The sequence below is a fragment of the Callorhinchus milii genome, unplaced genomic scaffold (assembly GCF_018977255.1).
Source record: "Callorhinchus milii isolate IMCB2004 unplaced genomic scaffold, IMCB_Cmil_1.0 Scaffold2, whole genome shotgun sequence".
NCBI lineage: Eukaryota > Metazoa > Chordata > Chondrichthyes > Chimaeriformes > Callorhinchidae > Callorhinchus > Callorhinchus milii.
The window spans coordinates 489,766-497,040 of NW_024704743.1; positions in this window are offsets into that span (position 1 = coordinate 489,766).

Consider the following 7,275-nt stretch of genomic DNA (forward strand, 5'->3'; position numbering starts at 1 on the left):
ATAATCTCAAGAGTTTCCTATCACAACAGTCTTCCCTTGAGTAAAAGAACAACAAACTCGTAGTGTGTGATTTTTTTTTGTGCGTGGGATTCTGGCTTAGATTTAGCACCGTTTCCCTCCCTGGTTGTTCTCAACTTTCTCTCTTTGGGTCGCTGTCTCTATTAGTTCTTTTCTCTCGTTAGGTCTCACCTCACCTACAGCTCACTTCCTGATTTAGCATCTCCCTACCTCTCAAACTTGCCTACACCTGATTGAATTTCTTTTTGACCAAGCCTTTTGGTCACCTTCCTCCCCCTCCCCCCGGCTCGGTCCCGGGATCCGTCACTGTAAAGCGCTCTGAGACGTCGTCCAGCGTGGAGGGCGCTATATAAATCCAAGTTGTTGTTGTTCTTGTTGCGCACAGCAGCGTCCCACATACAGTCGTGGATTGAGTGACAAAATTTTTTTTAAAAAAGATTATTACCGCCAGAAAAGCAATCCATCAATCGCCTAACAACTTGGCTGCTAGGTAAACAGAGGCGTGTGGAGCAAGGAAACTCACTTCACAGTATACTCTGTGAAGCTCTTTGAGATGTCTTGAAGACATGATAAGGCGCTATATCAAATGCAAGGATTATAATTATTATATCAAATGCGAGGATTAATGTTAAGTAACACCCCCACAACGCCTGCTTTAAGGAGGACAATCCCAGCCTCTCTAGACTCTCGAACAACAGAGTATTGTAGTGAAGTTTTGTGGTGCTGAATTCTGACGAGAGAGGAAGCAAGTCGGAGGTTCCTAGGCGATGGAATGCCAATGTCGTTGTGAGATAATGATAGGGTTATAAATCACCCAGCAAATCACCCAAGGGACACAAGCTGGTGTTGGATTGGCTGCAATACACAGGTACATAGAGGCCGATTGCCTGAAAAGCCAATTAGGTTTAATATTACTTTGTGTTATTATTAATGCAATCAATATTAGGTTAATTATGTTAGAATTACAGGACCACAAGGTAATTAACATTAACGCCAATTGTATTCATATTAGTCACTATATTTAACACTATTGTTTTATTACTCCAGCATTGTATTAAAATAACGCTAAAGTAATAAAATTGTATCCATTTCAACAGTAACATTGTATAACAGCAATTCAGTGGTTTCAGCAAAGCAATTTCACCCGTCTCCGTCACGAACCCATTCCGTTATTGGTGCGCGGAGTTTTGTAAGGGCCCAGGCCAGCCAACTTCACCTTCACCATCATCTTCCTCCAGTCACCACACTTTAACAGTAAACGTGTGAAGCGCTTTGAGACGTTTCGAAGACGCGAGTTGGCGCTGTATCAAATGCAAGGATTATTATTATTATAAAGTATCAACCCTGCCACAAAGAAAAGAGCTTTCCGTCTGACCATTTTTTTATGCCTAACCATTTTTGATTGAACTCCTTGAATCATTGTGTATAAATTTCTCCAGTCATCCATGCCTTATTCATTGCAAAGTAGGTCAGCAATATTTTCAGCCGGTCCTCTTTCTTTCCAAGGATGATGGCTTTTCCGTCCTGCCCTGCAGCGATGCACAAAAATATAATCTTTAAGGGTTATTTGCTATTAATGCCTTTTGCAATTTTTCACCTTAGAAACCTAGACTTGCTCCCAAAACACACAGAAAAACACACCAGTTTTGTCCATGTTAAAAATATTGTGCCGACCATAATCACGGACCTTTGACAATTTCTCCTCCCCGCTCACTCAGAATCCGAATCTGCACACTCGCCCCTCACAGCAATGTTACGTCCTTCTTAAAAGAAGAGGCCTTTGAAGTTTCTATTTCCTGCCTAATAAGTAAGTGCAATGGGCGAGAGCCATTGCCACACCAATTGATGTACCTTGTATATTTGCAGTCTTTATGCAGTTATTGGTCACATTTTTCCTTTAATATATTTGAGTCCTGAAGTGTATTGGTTAGAGTGTTCACCTCGCAAGCGAGAGGACCTGGGCTCGATTCCCAGATGGGGCAAAACCTTAGGCAAGTTTCCTTCCTCCGCAAGCCTGTCTTTACCGAGCAGTAACTAGGAACCCGGTTGTTAGTCGATTGGCGATTGGCTTTCCGGGGTTAATAATCACTTAAAAATAAATGAATAGGTCACTCAATCACAGCTGTTTGTGGGACACTGCTGAGCGCAATTGGCTGCTGCGTTTCGCCCACAAAATTTACAGTCAATTCACTTTACAGTGTACTCTGTGAAGCGCTTTGAGACCTCCATGGGTATTTTCCGGGGGTTATAATAATCCATTAAAAACAATTTGGTCACTCAATCCACGACTGCTGTGCGCAATTGACTGTCGTGTTTCACCCACAAAATACAGTCAATTTTCTTCACGGTATATTCTGTGAAGCGCTTTGAGACGTCTTGAAGACGTGATAAGGCGCTGTATCAAATGCAAGGATTATTATTAATTTGGCTGCCGTGTTTTGCCCAAAAAATAGAGAGTCAATTCACTTTACTGCTACGGAATCAAACCCGGGTCCTCTCGTTTGCGAGGCAAGTGCTCTAACCACTAAGCTACAGGACTCCTTGAATATCTCAGAGTCAAATGGCAGGAATAACATCATCCTTGGCATAAGGCTGTGATGTCACGTTGCTATACTAAGCCTGCTCGCCAGGGAAGGCCTCTCAACGCTTGGTTCACAAGCCACTTAAAGGTCACTCATGCCTTACACAGCTTGAAGGACACTGTCAATTGATACCGGCACGTCTCAGGCATCAAAGTACATCTTTGGTTGATCTCTCTGCCATTATTTATTCGCTCGCAAAATATACAGTCAAATTCACTTTACAGTGTACTCTGTGAAGCGTTTTGAGGCATCTCAATGGCGTGATAAGGCGCTATATCAAATGCAATGATTATTATTATTTATGTCTGTCATTGAAACCCAGCAGGAGTTAACTGGTGTACATGAGTGCTTTACTGTACCACTCTTTAGTTTCCTATTAGCAATACAAACTCCCAGTGAGCCATGTTTCCTTGCCAACACAATGCAGGAGGTCCTATGAACTGTTGATCATTCATTAACTTTGCATCCATCTCTCTGCAGTCAATTCACTTGACAGTACATCCTGTGAAGCGCTTTGAGACAGTTCAAAGACGTGATGAGGCACTATATCAAATGCGAGGATTATTATTATTTTTTATGAATGATCCGCAGATGTTGACCGATTCATGAGATTGTGCAGTTTCTGTCTTCAAACGAGTTCAAACCTCTTGAATGTCCCAATCCACATCTGCTATTGATGTTCCCTGCTGGCTTTCTAAATATTGACTGTTGTAACAAGTTCAGCAAGCAGTAAGGCACATTGTGGTCTCCTATTGTGATTGCATCCGCCTCCCGAAAAGAGTTACTGTAGATCTCTGGTTGAGTGACGTTTGGCACATCATGGCCAGCCTGATTCTTTTGGTCAGCCGACACAAGCGGAATAGAGCTATCAGGACCTATCAGTATTTGTGTGATTACTGCGGGTTTTTCCAAGTCCCTTTAAATATTGAATACACTTTCCAGTTCTTTCCCCATGGAATAATACTAATAACCCTTGTATTTGATATAAATCCCATCATTTAATGATAACAATAATCCCTAACACTCTGATATAGTGCCTTATCATGTCTTCGAGACGTCTCAAAGCGCTTCACAGATTATACCATAAAGTGAATTCACTGTATATTTTGAGGGCGAAATGTAGCAGCCAATTGCGCACAGTAGAGTCCCACAGTCCCAAACAGTCATGGATTGAGTGACTAAATTATAGTAATTATTTTTTTAAGGGAATATTACCCCCGGAATGTGATCCGCCAATTAACTAACAATCGGGTACATACTTCCTGCTTGTTAAACGCTCTGGGATGCTACTCCTCATGAGGGGTGCTATATAAATTCCAGTTGTTGTAGGTAAACAGTAAATTTGTTTACTGATATCTGGTTCTCTTTTGAAGGATTTTATCAACCTCAGCGGCTGCTTTTAATGATATGCATATCATAATAAGAAATTCCTTCTAATCTCCCTGACACTGCCATTTTGTCAGCGATTCACCAACAAAAGTTAATACGGTAAACTGCTGAAAACTCATCACTCCCATTGACCGGTTAGCTATACCGGCCGCTTACTGAGGTGTATAAATATGCATATTATCCGGCTGGGATATTAGCTTAAGCGATAGTAACAAGTTAAACCAGGGTCGAGTTATCAGAAGTGATCTGTTGATCTTGCCGTGCTCCTTCAGAAGCTTAACCATTTTTATGCTTTCTCTCGTTGGCTGGTCTGTTTCAGTGGGAAAAGCCCTAATTTGACACTTGGCACCTTTCAGAGTTAAAGAGAGGAGAGGTCTCAAAGTGCTTCACATAATATACTGTCAAGTGAAGTGACTGTATATTTTGTGGGTGAAACGCAGCATTCAGTTGTGCACAGCAGTGTCCTACAGCCAGTTGTTGATTGAGTGACCCAATTATTTTTTTAAGGGATTATTATCCCTGGGAATCTGCCAATCGACTAATTACCGGGTTTCTACTTACTGCGAGGTAAACAGATAAATTGTTTACTACTCAGGAACTACCATCTGTCCTGATTAATATGCAGCTAAATTGGTCATTCACTTGCTTGGATCTTTGTGGGATAGTGTAACCCGGAAATTGGCTGTCATGTTTGCCTACAAATATACGGACACTATACTTAAGAATAATAACTTGATCACTCAATCCACGACTGTTTATGGGACACTGCTGTACGTAATTTCATGCTGCGTTTCACACAAAAAATACACAGTCAATTAATAATAAGTAATAATCCTTGCATTTGATATAGCGGTGAGATATAGTAATTCACTTCACAGTATAATCTGTGAAGCAATTTAAGATGTCTCAACGATGTGATAAGGCCCCATATCAAATGTAAGGAATATTATTATTATTAACAATAATTAGTAATGAGCCCTTTGAGACTTTTTAATTGGTGAATCACTATCAAAACCAAGGATTTTTTTGTAAAAAAAAGTAATCTGTGCTGAACCTACTCGTGTTTATCACGGCCTTCCTGTAATAGGGTTTCCCAAACTGAACACAATATCCTAATTCAGTTAACATTCATATCAGCATCTCTGCAGTATAAGCACTTGTGTGAAACTAGTGTTGGAAATCCACCTATCCACTTAGTCTTCTGATAACAGATACTTTGCTCATATCAAGTTTCCCTCATCTTCTGATGGACAACCTGCACACCACTTTGCTGTGCATGTAATGTAAGTGGAGTGACCGCAGATCATATCAACGCAATGTCCATCCTGAGTTGAATGGCTGAAACCTGTGTGAGTTTTGTAAGAAGATTGACTAACTGGACCAATGTCACTCAAGTCAATCAGCACATTGTGGAACAATTAGAATCATCGAATCTTACAGCACTCGGCCCATTGAGCCTGTGCCGGCTATTTGAAAGAGCTACCAACTAGTCCCACTCCCTCCGCTCTTACCCCCATAGCCCTTCAAATTGTTCCTTTTTGAAGTACCTTTCCAATTCCCTTTTGAAAGTTATTATTGAATCTGCTTCCAGGCAGTGCATTCCAGATTGTAACAACTCTCTGGGTAAAAAAATCTCTCCTCTGGTTCTTTTGCCAATGATTTTAAATGTGTGAATTCTGGTTACTGACCCACCCACCAGAGGAAACAGTTTCTCCTTATTAATCTATCAAAACCCCTCATAATCCTCTATTAAATCTCCTCAACCTTCTCTACTCTAAGGAGAACAATCCCGGCTTCTCTAGTCTTTCCGCATAACTGAAGTCCCTCATCCCGGGTATCATTCTGGTTAAAAAAAACAGTTGGTGATTAGTTCAGTTGGTGAAGCATTGAATGCCCCCAAGGAATAGTCCCACCAATATGGCCGTTGGTCATACTTGCCTGCGATGTTGCTGTGTTCCACTACTCCAGAACTTCTAGAACTCCCTGTGTCAATCCCTCTTCCTTGCCTATCCTTTCTTTGCCCATCTCGAGATAGCATCTGAAGCACGCTTGGAGTTAGTTGATGGATATTTTAGCTTGGGAGACCAGCGTGGAAGTGATTGTGCAAGGGCAGGCGGAGAAACATTTAGATGAGGCGGTGAATTGGGTTGGAATTGGAATCGGGAGTCACAATTTATGTCACCTCTTATCTTAAGTGGCGCCTTCACTTTACCCTGTTTGTTAGTTCCCTCTATAAATATAGTTCACTGCAGTCTTATGCAACTATAAGACTGTCTGTAGTTCTCTCAGGCTAGCACCTGTCTGGGAATCACAGAGAGGGAAAAACAGCTGATTCATAATTCTGAAAACTTCGGTTAAACAGGTATTGTGGAGAACAGTGATAGGGAACATCTGGAGGCAGTGCCTTATTCCAGGTAACGTAAACCTGTCTGAACACCCTCTCACAGAAAACAGGTTATTGGCAATATAAGTTTATAAAATATCGAGTCTTACAGTGTAGCAAGCGAGAGGACCTAATGTGTCACCACCACGTGCTCAATCAATAGCACATTATCACATCAATGAGACATCTCAAAGCGCATCACAGAATATTGCAAAGTGAATTGACTGTATATTTAGTGGGTGAAACGTGGCAGCCAATTGCACATAGCAGCGTACAACGTGACCTTTAAGACTTACTCTTAGTTACATAAGACTCCATTGAGTCTTTACTCCCTATATTTTCTGTGTCAAGCATATGGCAAAACACACAACAGTCCTGTCGAATCTCATGTACAGCATTTCCTGTGACAGCTTTCTTTAGTATAAAAGTCATGTTCTGTATGACTAAAAAAAAGGTTTGTTTAACATGTTAAATGAGGTTCCTGGTTTGGGAAAATAAATCATATACGTTGCATAATCCTGTCATACCGATCAAACAAATAAATTAATAATAATAATTTGGTCGCTCAGTCCACGACTGTTTGTGCCACACTGCTGGGCTCAATTGACCCCTCTCTCCTCATCCTCTCCCCCCCTCTCTTTCCTCTCCCCCCCTCTCTCTCTTCTCCCCCCCTTCTCCTAACTCTCCCCCCCGTCTCTCTCTCTCCCCCCCTTCTCCTGACTCTCCCCCCCTCTCCTCTCCCCCCCTTCTCCTGACTCTGTCCCCCCCTCTCTCTCTCCCCCCTTCTCCTGACTCTCCCCCCCCCTCTCTCTCTCCCCCCTTCTCCTGACTCTCTCCCCTCCATTCTCTCTCCCCCTCTTTCCCCCCTTCTCCTGACTCTCCCCCTCTCTCTCCCCACCCCCA